Source organism: Calidris pugnax, unplaced genomic scaffold (genome assembly GCF_001431845.1).
Source record: "Calidris pugnax isolate Ruff unplaced genomic scaffold, ASM143184v1 scaffold148, whole genome shotgun sequence".
Taxonomy (NCBI): domain Eukaryota; kingdom Metazoa; phylum Chordata; class Aves; order Charadriiformes; family Scolopacidae; genus Calidris; species Calidris pugnax.
In genome coordinates this window covers 4,374,089-4,386,321 of record NW_015090926.1, presented here as the reverse complement: position 1 = coordinate 4,386,321, position 12,233 = coordinate 4,374,089, and the positions used below count along the sequence as shown (strand labels likewise).

At 40.8% G+C, this 12,233-nt stretch overlaps 1 long non-coding RNA gene across 1 annotated transcript in view; it reads left to right on the top strand.

Annotated features, from left to right (window-relative positions):
* Positions 1–238: 238 nt before the first annotated feature.
* The window catches only part of LOC106893455, a 38,007-nt gene continuing 26,012 nt past the window's right edge, over positions 239–12,233 (top strand). The window contains exon 1 of the long non-coding RNA XR_001413076.1: positions 239–323. This is a non-coding gene — a long non-coding RNA (uncharacterized LOC106893455). The remainder of the gene's footprint in view (positions 324–12,233) is intronic.

Genomic DNA, 12,233 nt, shown 5'->3' with positions numbered 1-12,233 from the left:
CCAAAGCCTTCAGAGACCTTTCAGTGATGACTCCAAGATATTGTTCCTGAGTTGTAATTGCCAAATCTGAATTCAGCATCCCGCAGACAAGATATAGATTACTTTTCCCGGTAGGCATCATCTTAAATTTATCTTCGCTGAAGCTATTCTGTCACCTTTTTGCTTAATTACCTCTGTAAAGTTTTCCTGGACTATGTTGCCATCAGCATAATGTTTGACTATAGAATTCGTTATCTCCCACAGACTGGATCCTCACAGACTGGGGACCTCCTGCTGCTAACCTCATTCTCCAGGCCGGCTATTTAAAAGCAAATAATTCTGCAGTAAGTTTTCATAATCTATTTTTTGATGAAGTGGACTCTGTTACAACCAGGTCAGTTTTCCAAGTACTGCCTCAATTTTTGCAGCGCCTTCAGTTAAATTCTTGACTTACAGAACTGAAATACAGTTACAATTTAAGACAAAAATCATCCTCAGTTGCTCTTGCTCAGTTGATTCAGCTAGCCTGCAGGGCTCTCAGTGATCTCTCCACAGTACAGGGAGTTCTTTTCTTTTGCTTTTCATCTTGTTATATCTCTATCCACCTTCTTGATTTCTTTTTTTTTTACATTTTATTTTAAGAGGAATGAGTATTCTGGATTAAACTAGCATTCTTCCCTATTCAGACCTTAGAATTAAAATGCAAAAGGAGGAAGAGATATCTCTTCCCTGGGAGTTAATTTCTTCTCTTTCTCTGGATGCTTTCCCTTTCTACTATGTTCCTGGCATATTAGAGTTCTTTAGTCGCCTGTTACTCTTGCTGTTAGTGTGGGGGGACTTGCCATTAAATGATAAATTATTGTTCATTTATCTGTAACGGTTTTATACATTGTTTCACTGCAGAATTTATCCTAAATGCAGTTGTAATAAACATAGTTAACTACTGACATTTGTAAAGATATTTTCATTTCTGTAGCTGAGAACTTATTTGCAGATATGACCCCTTCTAGAGAACTGAGTACAGCAGTCGTGATTTTTTATTTTAATATATTCTCCATAATAATATTACTCAACACTGACTGTTTACTAAAATATTTGTAGTAATCTCCCTCTATTTCAGGAAATACCATGAGATGCTTGGTTGCCAGTTTTAATAGTAAATCCATAAATCACCAGAGAAGGATGTAAGACACAAGAACTGGGACATGGCAAACTGTTCTGACAAGTGTGCTTGTAAAAGATGGGTATCAAAATAACAAAAAAATTCACTTAATTTGCCTATAACAGAATGTGTTCAGACCAGTGAGATAAAGGATTTACATGATAAACACTGTTCATCAAGAAAATGTCACATTCTCTGGGTGAAACTCATGTTGGAACACAGTCTTCGCGTTACGTATGCTCTAGTACTCTATGTTGCTAAAGTAAAGGAGTTGAGGAAGGGTCTTCATTTCTCTTTGTGGATTGCCAGGCACACCATGTCACCAGTCAGTGCTTTTACAACATGATGACTCTGAGCTCCATTCCTCATTTGCTTACCTGTAGAGCTGAGCGGAAACTAGTTTAGATCGTTACTGGGATGGGACAGCAGCACGCTACGATAATCTCACCCATCTTCAAGAAAGGTGATGCTGCATTTCAAAACAACTTATCTGAAGAGGCTAGTTCGTTAGGGTCAGGATGGTGCTCAGTCTGTCTTTTCAGACATCATGGATCAAGAGCAGCCCTGAAGAGAAGGACTTGGGGGTGTTAGTGGATGCCATGAGCTGGCAATGTGTGCTGGCAGCCCAGAAAGCCAAGTGCATGCTGGGCTGTATCACAAGAATTGTGGCCAGAAGATTGAGGGAGGTGATTCTGCAACCTCTACTCTGCTCTCATGAGACCCCACCTGGAGTACTGTGTCTAGCTCTGGGGTCCTCAACACAGGAAGGACGTGGACCTGTTGGAGCAGGGCCGGCGGAGGGCCATGAAGATGATCAGAGGGATGGAGCACCTCTCCTATGAAGACAGGCTGAGAAAATTGGGGCTGTTCAGCCTGGAGAAGAGAAGGCTCCGGGGAGACATTATAACAGCCTTCCAGTACCTAAACGGGCCCTGCAGGAGAGATGGGGATGGACTCTTTGTCAGGGAATATAGCGATAGGATGAGGGGTAACAGTTTTAAATTGAAAGAGGGGAGACTTAGATTAGCTATTAGGAAGAAATTCTTTACTGTGACGGTGGTGAGACACTGGAACAAGTTGCCCAGAAAAGTTGTGGATGCCCCGTCCCTGGAGGTGTTCAAGGCCAGGTTGGATGGGGCTTTGAGCAACCTGGTCTGGTGGAAGTGTCCCTGCCCATGGCTGGGGGTTTCAAACTAGATCTTTAAGGTTCCTTCCAACTCTAACCATTCTATGATTCTATTGTTCCATGAGCACCATCAACAGCAACCATGCAAGAAAAGAACAACATTAATGAAAAACTGATTTCATTTCATTTTGATCTCAGAAGAGGTATCAATAGCGATGGCAAAGGTCGCTGTCTATCTGGGTCTAATACACAACAGTAGCCTGCATGGAAAGGACTCTTATAACTTGTCCAGTCTCCCAAGTTAAATGTTTTCATGAAGTATTTGAGAATTAAATGTGAACACATTGTGAATTATCTGTTTTAGATGGATTCTGCCAATAATAGTTACAAAGCTTAAAGAGATATCTATATGAAACATCGATTTCCTCAGAACATAATCCCTTCACCCCTGGATTTAATTCCTATCTATCCTGCTACTGCTTGTCAACTCTGCCTACAGCTATTCAAGCAATTAATTAGATAAATTTCATACAAACATATGCTCATGCACGTAGCAGGATTTTTTCTCCTTTAATCATATCAATAAACAGAAAAGAAGGACAAAGTAGAAGTTCTGCAGAGAGGATGGAAGACTTTATCTGACCTACAATACATAACTCTGGTATCGAAGTACATGACAGGTAGTTAAGTGTCAGGTGCTACTAGATGCAGAGCTGTGGTCTTCCTAACTGAAGTCTTTTCTCTGTTGGTCAAAAGTGGAAGGAAAATTTACCATTGAATTTAACATCTTGTTCCACCTTCAGAGTCTTGGCTTCAATTCCGCTGCCTGCTGTCTGCACAGGCGGCTGATACCTGTCTGCTGCAACAAGGCTTGGCAATGTTTGTGAGAAACTCGCATTGCATTTTAATATCTCTGATCCCCCAGTCATGAGTGAGGCAGCATGCATTTGAATGAATTTGTTCACGACATTTTTACTGGTATCTCTCCATACAAAGCAACATTTCACAGTTGCAAGTGCCCTGACAAACAGGGTATACCGACTAACAGTAGGGTTTCTCAGTCACTACTCACAATTCGTACCTACACGGACAAACACTGTGTTTTCAAAACAGCCAGCTTACCTTTGGCCAGGATCTAGGTTTAGTTCATTATCAGTTTCCTATATTTGCTAAGAATATGTAAAACTTTGGGTATATCATAATTAAGATTTTCATGAAGCATATTTGTACTCTAGCAAGGATTTCTAACATTTATGGTTGTTTGTCATGATTTTGTGTATATATTCAATAGGTACATAAACATACTGTATACATACATGTTCTCTATGTTAACTGCAGTAAACTCAACTTTTCAGAAAACATGTTGTGCCAAGATTGAAAATATCACATACTAATAAAACGTCACTGACAATGTAGGTAGAAATTGTGACCTACTTTGGCTTGTTGTAATAGCACAGTGAGAAAATCTCCCAAAATTCGTAACTCTGGTTTTTAAGGGAGGCCAAATGCCTGCAGGTTCTATTGATTCCTGCCGGGATGGATATTTAGCACTCCTGAAAACCTGGCTCTGTCTCTGCTACAGATATCTTTAAAATAGCCATTTCTTGTTTGGCAAGAACATGAATACGAAAAAAAGTATTGGCCATCGGTTCCATGGATCCCAGATCCCAGCCCCCCAGTCTGTTACGTGTTGTCCTCCTATGATTCTGCAGGAACCGTTAATGAACAAACACTACACCTCCCAGAACTCTGCTGTTACCACCGATGACGCTGTTGAACAAATGTGTTTTGGAGTGATAAGGACCTATGTAAATTGGAGATATTTTTTGAAAAAAGATATGTTAAGCCTCTCCCACTCTCAATTTTGATTCCTTCTGTGCTGCTTGACTCACCCATTAAAAAAAAAATCAACATGAAACTAATTAAGATAAACTTATTTAAATTATGTGTGCATTGGAAGGAAAGAAAAGTTGGAAAGGAAATACTGTCTGAAACTTTTAATCAGAATGTATTAAAATGATGTCAACATATGTCAATATAAGCATGTATGTATCTGATTTGAACACCATAAAATCTATCACATTTCTGGGTCATGTATACAAATTCTACTGCCTTGAACTAGATTATGTTATCCCTTGTTTCAGTGGAAAGGAAATTTTGGATTTTCTAAAAGAAGAATATTGGCAGGGAAAAACCTCTAGTCTCTCGTATCCCTACTAATGGCTATAAATCCAAATCCAAGGTGAGATACTTCAGCTAAGCTAGTTATAGTTCATTAAATTTGCAGAGGAGGGTGATCTTTGAAAAGGACATGCAAAACAAAGATAATTTTCATCACACTCTGGAAGACACTCATTGCCTTGCATGGTTGGGCTGCAATTACAGACATTTTTTTTTTATGTTTCCCATCATTCTCTTCTGTAGCTGCCAGACTGGTAAGTGAAATCTGCACTCAAGCTTTCCCCTGGTAAGCCTACAGGGACAGTGTGGCCCTGTAGTACAAGGTCACTGCATGGATCATGAAGCCCAAGAAACTTTCAGTAGCTAAGGAATGCTGCCTGCATTTTGAATTTTATGTGAATGATAGGTGGTTTTGGCCTAGTTTTACTTTCACCTTCTCCTGCCTCTTATGTTACCGATGCAGGACACCATCAAAGTCTCTGTGCTCTGTCCCTGGGGATTTTAGTGCTCATTTCTTTTGAAGAAGGTTGTCTAAGAAGTGTTCCCTGATTGCAGTCTAGCTTTTGTGGTTAGAAGATGGGAAGTGGCATGTTGCCTATTGCTAGAGTGCATAGCATGGCTTTCTTCTTGAATTTCCCTAGCCTGGTTTTGACTCCACGGTGAAGCTCAGGTCTACTGAGCCACCTTTAAGAACAGGTATCTGCATGGGTAGATACCTGTACAGATATATAGGTACAGGAATAGGTACAGCAACTGCATTTGCTCTTTGGTTAAATGCATTTAGTATAAAATTCTACAGGGGGTAAGAAAAGCTTTCTGGTGACGTGACAGATGTAAAAATCCTTTAGCATTTCGCACTTCTTTCTGTTTACTTGTTTAATAGGGATTTATCTTGTGTTTCACACTCAAAGAGAGAGATACACAACATAAACACGCAACACAAAATCTTTGTTTTGAGAGAGAACTCAAGGGAATGAGGTAGCACCAGAGATAATCCGTCAATGTGAGGTACCACAGTAAAGTGTTTCGGAATGATTGCCACTGGCAATGAAGGCAAATAAAGAGTGTACACAGACATGATTTAAAGATATGAATGACTGGCAACAATGCTGCTCTGTAGAGCAGGTCATATGCTTTGACCAGGCTTATTGACAACGGCATGTTGCAACAAACAGTTCATTCTGCAGAGTATGGCCTGCTGTCATCTTCATGTATTCACACTGACACTCCAAGGTCATATAGAAGCTGAAAGAAGAATTAAACATTTATTTTGTCACACACTATTTAAATGAGCTAACCTATTTAATTTAAATAGGTTACGTTTCAATGGCTATCTTTCCAGAGTTGCTGTACAGAGGAAGGTTTGAAGATACTTTCTAGGTTACCAGTTTCTTCAGGTTTTAGTGGTATCCACCATTACAGTATGTCTCAAGCAAGAAGAACCTGTCAAAACAGAACGTTCCCCTCCCCCATCACCGCCTGAAACCTTAAATGATGTCTTTGCTGTGCATGCATTAGTAATAATATGCTGTTTCCTCACCGCATTGCTGTCAGCCTTGCTGCCGCAGTCCACATGGAGCAGCACTTCTGCTAAAGGATTTACATTCTGCAATTTGCTCTCCCCTACCACATTCTTGGGTGTCTTAATTGCTGTTGTACTTTACTTGTGCTGTGTTTGCCTGTACCCCACAAATTCTCCATTTACTTCTGTTTTGCTTCTTTTCCCTGGTCTTTATGCTCCTGATGCTCCTTCCATTTTTCTCCCCATCTTTGTCACCCCAGAGTCTCTGGCTGGTACTTTCTCTTATGCAGTCCCCCTATTTGCCACCTGGTCTAATCATCACCAAAACCCTTAAAATTAATTTCCTCCAAGAAGCTTATCTGGTTTATTTGCTTCACCTATAGTCTTACTTCCTTGGTCTGTTTGGGTGTTTGTCCTCTCCCTTTTTGTATTTGATTTTTGCCATATACTGAGGGAATGTGTGGCACAGAAAACCCATTAATCTGGGTTTGTGAATCCTATGCATGTTACTGAAGGCAGTGTCAGTGTACCACCAAGGGTACAAAACCTTTTTAGCTCCAGTCAATATTTCATGCTTTCAATTCTGACACTTAGTTGGCCAGTGCAGCAGCTGCCACACACATATTTACAGCACTCCTTTCATTGTCACCAGTAGATATTTGATTAAAAAGAGATCAGGGAGGAATGTGTTGATCCAAGCCTGGCTCTAATTAAGTTGTTACATAAAGTCTGCTAATGATTGCTTCCTCCTCATACTTTCTTGCCTATCATTCAGCACATTGGGCCGGAGAAGCTTGCTGTTCCCTGTTCCCACACTGGGACACCAGGGGAAGAGGTGGTGGAGGTGCCGCTGGGGCCAGAAGCCTGAAAACTTGAAGCTGACTTGTTGAAAGGCTTCCTACTGCATCTGTAAGATACCTTTGCTTCTTTGCATACCCCCTAGCAAGCCTATGTAGCCTTTGAAGCTGACACACCATTGTTTGCCTTAACGGTGATAAAGCCTACATTTAGATTTCAGTCTCAAAGCTTCTATGTAGACAGTATATGTTCAGACAGTTTATAATCCCCTTGAGACTGGCACCCCAGAACTGTTCAATTTGTGGAAACTATCATGCTTTTTGTTTTTAGCATGTACCTGAGTTAAGCTGGTTTTGCTGTATGAAGTTCCTTGTTCCTGTCTTACTCCTGCCTGAATGCACTAACGTTACTAATGCATAAGCATTTTAATGAACTGCTTGCTCTCTGGCATTCGTTGTACATGCCCCACATTTGACTTGAAATTTTTTCACCTTTGAGGTGAATCCTGCATGCCTTAGAGAAAAAATGTTAAATTGCTGCTGGTGTGAACCTCTGGAAAAAAAATATAATCTTGTAGTGCTTTTATTTGTACAGGAATAAAGGACTGTAAGGTGTGATTTAGTGCTTAGTGCTCTCTAATTTTCCCTTGCAGGGGAAAGAGTAAGTAATAGGAAGAAGAGCCTTGTGGAGTAGAAAGAACCAGCAGAAGTAGTGGGTCTCTTTCCACCGTTAAAATAAAAAATCATCCCAGATGGTAATGCAGAAAAATAGTGTGATTTTGGTGAATATCATAGGGTCAGATATTGCATGACAAGTGTTGTCAATAATGACCCTGAGAAAAAAGATCCTTGGAGGCATGGGCTTTTGGTAAGATTGTTTCATAGCTGATAAGCAAAATCACACTGTGTTCTCCCACTCTAAATTTGCTTTATTAGCATATATAAAAAGTTGCAACATCTCTAGCAGGTCGTTCCTGATGTGAAATGCTTTAAATTCGCTTTTCCTCTTATCTTCACTAATTATGCTACATCACTTGTCACCGCTGAATACTCCTTCAGTGGCCAGCCCCAATACCCTCCTTATTTTACATTGCAATCTTACCTCCTACAACGCGAGAGCTTTATTTTTCATTGCAGTGCCATTTACAAGATGCTAAGGGCGAGCGGCTGCCCACTGTGGCTACCTATGTATATCTCTGCTGAGTCTTTGTTCTTCCACCGATACAGCAGTTAGACTGAAGCCATAAAGGAGCAGGAGAAGAAAAGCTCTCCCTGTGCAATTCCCTCTATCAAGCTGCACATCTCTGAACCAAAATTTCTGGGTTCACTGCTTTTGTAAGAATGCCAGCTTGGCAGTCTAAGAAAACGAATGAGCAAATAAACTGAAACCAGACAAATTCATGCTTTGAATTAGGAGAGGTCTGGTGTTCTATTATTATGTATTTTTATCCTTTAGCAGCTAGTAATGAGGTCTTCACATTGTTCCCTTGGGGGTTTCTTCGTAGAGTGTTTCCATTCGGTCAAAAGGCTCTTTCTGGGCAGCTATCTCTGGAGAAAATCACGTCTGAGCTACTAGACAGTAAACAACAGCAGGGTCCCACGGGGTCTAGGGTAACCTGAATAAGGTTAAAACTAAAGGTAGTTACAGCAGTACAATCATTGTGCACATGTGCATGAATAATGTTGACTATGAATATTTTAAATAGCCTTGGTCAACACTCAAGCAAAATAACTTAAAAGACACTGTGAAATGAAGGATGTTTTTGATACCAGTTTACTTTTATCTGCACATACAAATTAATTTGCGTACAAATTTGACAGGGTATGTCCTCACCAGTCCTTCCAAGATTTTATACCGTTTACTCTTTTCACCTGTTCTCTCCTTGTATATGGATGCTCCATAATGTCATGACGAATGTGAAGAGATAGCGTTACATATCCAGGAATAAATTCTACACTGACTTCCTGTTGTTCTTCAGCTCTCCTTCCTCCTGTGTACTGAATAATGGGAATTTTGCTTATACTGCATTAGCATCTACAGCTCAAACAACTCTTCCTCTTGCTTTTTCCCACTGGCTTTATGCTAATGTGCCTTGATTGCTGAACAACTTGTTTTTACTAGTAAATTGTCTTTTTGCTGTCAGTTGTCACTGCAACGCCCCATAACAGGTTTACTAGCTGTCCTGTGCCTAATTTTTCGTATGAAAGAGCCTCAAACCTGCTTTAAAGGAGACTACTTTTCCTTCTGTTAAGAGGAAACATGTTTTGCATCTGTTTGCAGCGGGCTATAATCCACTGCACACGGAAGATACATTTTGCCCACTTGCATTTTACAGCAACAGGGGCTCGAAGGTCCCTGATCATCAAGCCTCAGCTCAGCCTTGCTCCAGCAGACTTGGTACAAAGCCTGCATGAGCAGCACACCACTGCTGAGGTGTACACCAGCCAGCTTGTCACCCAGTAGCCCCACCACACCATGGCACTAACCCAGCTACGCTGCTTTCATATCCGAGCTACCTTGCCTGGAGCAGCCTTGGGTTTCATCACGGCAGCATGCTGTGTGGTGTAGACCTATAGGTCCTTTTATAGGCTTAGATGGATTCTACCACTTGAGCTGAGAAATCACTGCTTCTTCAAAGCTCTTGCCTGGCCATTCTTCATGGAGCACAGACAGTTTACCTCTGTGGAGGCAACTCTTGAGTAGCAACTGTAGACTATTATACTGGTGGAAAAGAATCAGCAAATTGTGGTTACTAGAATTAAACAAACCTTCACAGTCAAGACTTTGGCATATAAAAATAGAAAAGTATAGTACGTGAAATATGTGAACCTGAAAATAGTGTTGTTCTGTATGAAAGTCCTTCTACAATACAATACCTGCTTCATTCTGCCAACTGAAAAACAAGAAATGAAAAGAAAGGTTTAAAAAAAGGGAAACATTACTTTTTAAAATTCTGTTTTTTAATACTTTACGTCTGACCTGAAGTCTCTGAATCAGGAGCTATGCTCCTGACAGATCTCAGTAGCCGATAATAAGTTCTGAAATTTCATGTCCAAACCTGATGTCAAAGTAAGGTTTCAACGGAAGCTGCATAGCATCCTGTAACAAAGACTATACAGCTGCTATTCAGCTGTGCAGTGCTATTATCTGAATGTCAGAATATGTTTTTAAATGTCTTCAAGAGTAGACCTTTCTTCTCATTGCTTCTAGCAACCAGTTATCACCTCAGCAAATCAACGCTTGGAGCTTTTCCTATTTTATTTAAGTGCAGGACATTTAGATTTTCACATGTGTGAAATCTTTCTTTTTCCCATAATTGTCTTCAGGAGCAACTAACATTTACTGCTCATCATTTTCCAGGTCATTGGCAGTAAGGCCTTTTTGATCCTTGAACAGCATTGATAGGAAGGTATTTTAATTAACTTGTAGGTTAATTTTAGTTTAATCTTAGGATAATTTTTTTGCTAGGCAATGTGAGGATATACTGTCTGTGATATAAAGACGTAGTAATTCTAATTTTAATTTTCTCTCTTTTTCCTGTTGTTGTCTTATGATGTTATCACAATACAAATCTATACTTCATACAAGATTCTCTGCTCATGAATATTAAGTATGCTCCCAACATAAATTATAAATGGATTAGACAGACAAAAGGCAGTATTCTCTCTGCTTGAAAGATGGAAAAGTGAGAACATCTTTACTATTGACTGTCCCTGAAATTTGGTTTGGATTGAGTGAAAGACTCTGTCCTCTGTTACTGCAGTCTTTCTAATACCCATCTCCATACATTCCTTGCACTCTACAGATAAATATTCTCCACTGGTCTTTCTGATTTGGTTAGAAGATACAAACCCTTCTTGTGGGGAGCAAGATTCAGTACCCTGGTGGGGAGCACACACATCTTGAGATGTCTGCTTTTAGCGTACGAGGAGAATGCCTTGATGGTCTTCACACTCAATATTGACTTTGCTAAAGTTCTTCATCTTTTGGTACTACACAATAACTTTAGGGATTTTTTTTTTTCACTGTCACATGGCCAACTGTGGATTATTTTGCTGCCTTGGCACTCTGGCTTGCTGGATAGTATGTTGGCTTGGCTGGAAGCTTGCATAGGAATGGGAAGCTTTTCTGATCTACAGTTGTGAATTTCAGTGTCATTTTGCACAACAGAGAATAGATGATATTCATGCACTTGCTGCCATCAGTGAATTTCCTCCCTAGTGCTGTACATGCTGATATATACTGTTCTGCGGCTTTTTCAAGGTGGGTTTTAATGGCTTCCTGTGCAGTTCTGATTCAAGGATGAGCCAATGATGTCCTTCAGTCCCAAGAACTCAGTAGATTCCTCTTGGTTGGAGTCTTTCCCTGCCAAAGGTTGTGTGCTGCTGGCCATGACCTGCTTCTTGGATTTACCAGAACTGTGCCTCTAACAGCAGGTCTAGCTGCTGTCCAGGTTTGTAAAGACTTTAGGACAGCATCAGCTTTCTTGTTGTTTTTTTTAAAGTGCTTGCTGAAGCCCTCTCTATATCTTTGGAAGATGAACTCTGTCAAGGTTTTCTGTAGGAATGCCCAGAGTCTAGAAAGATGCTTGGCTACCGCTGTGAATTGTTGAGCTCCTTTTATTACCTGGTGTTTGACCATTTGCTTAACAGCTTTTGGGATCTCACTGGGGTCCTGCAGGAGCCAGTGTGTATTAAATGTAAGGACTTCAGCTCAGCTTTGCATAAAGCCTGCTCAGCCGTTGTCAGGGTTTGGTTTTATGGTCTGATTTTTGTTGCTTGCTACGTAGCACTTTTCCCAAGGGAGGATTGCATCAGGGAGCCTTCAGGGGCTGAGCTGAGGCTCCAGCACCACTGATGGTTCCCAGCAGGATTCTCAGCACCAGCTTATCTAGCTCAATAGAACCGAACCTTTCTTAATAGCACAAACAATGAGTCACTTTCCCCGCTGATAAAATAGGTGTGTATCTGGAGGGGGGAAACTGCTCCTCTGCTCCTGGATGGTGGGTCAGCATGCAGCTGTGCTTCACCAGATTCTCACCATGAGCAGGCTGCTTGTCTGCCCCAGCCAGACTGTGACTTTCTGTCCTTGTAGAGCTCTCTGTAAGGGTTCTTTGTGCAATGATTCTTCTGCCCGTGATGCATATTTGTTTGTGCTTCTATGAAGAGAAGAATACTGACTCCAGTTTGTCCATTCAGTGTCCATTCAGTGAGAATCCCAGGTTCCAATCAAGACCCTTGATCTGATTTATTTTTCAGTTTGACAAAGTGAGGTGACTGTTCTCACTCTTCTTTCACAGTGAATGTATTCTGTGGGATTACCTTGCTTGCACTGCACGGTTGTGGGTGGAACTCCTACCCATTGCTGTCAGCTTAAAGGGGTGGTGTTTCCTTTCACTTTCCTGTCATATTTACAGCCTGCATTTCTTCCCACAGATGGCCCCTAGGATGATTTTTAAAAGCATC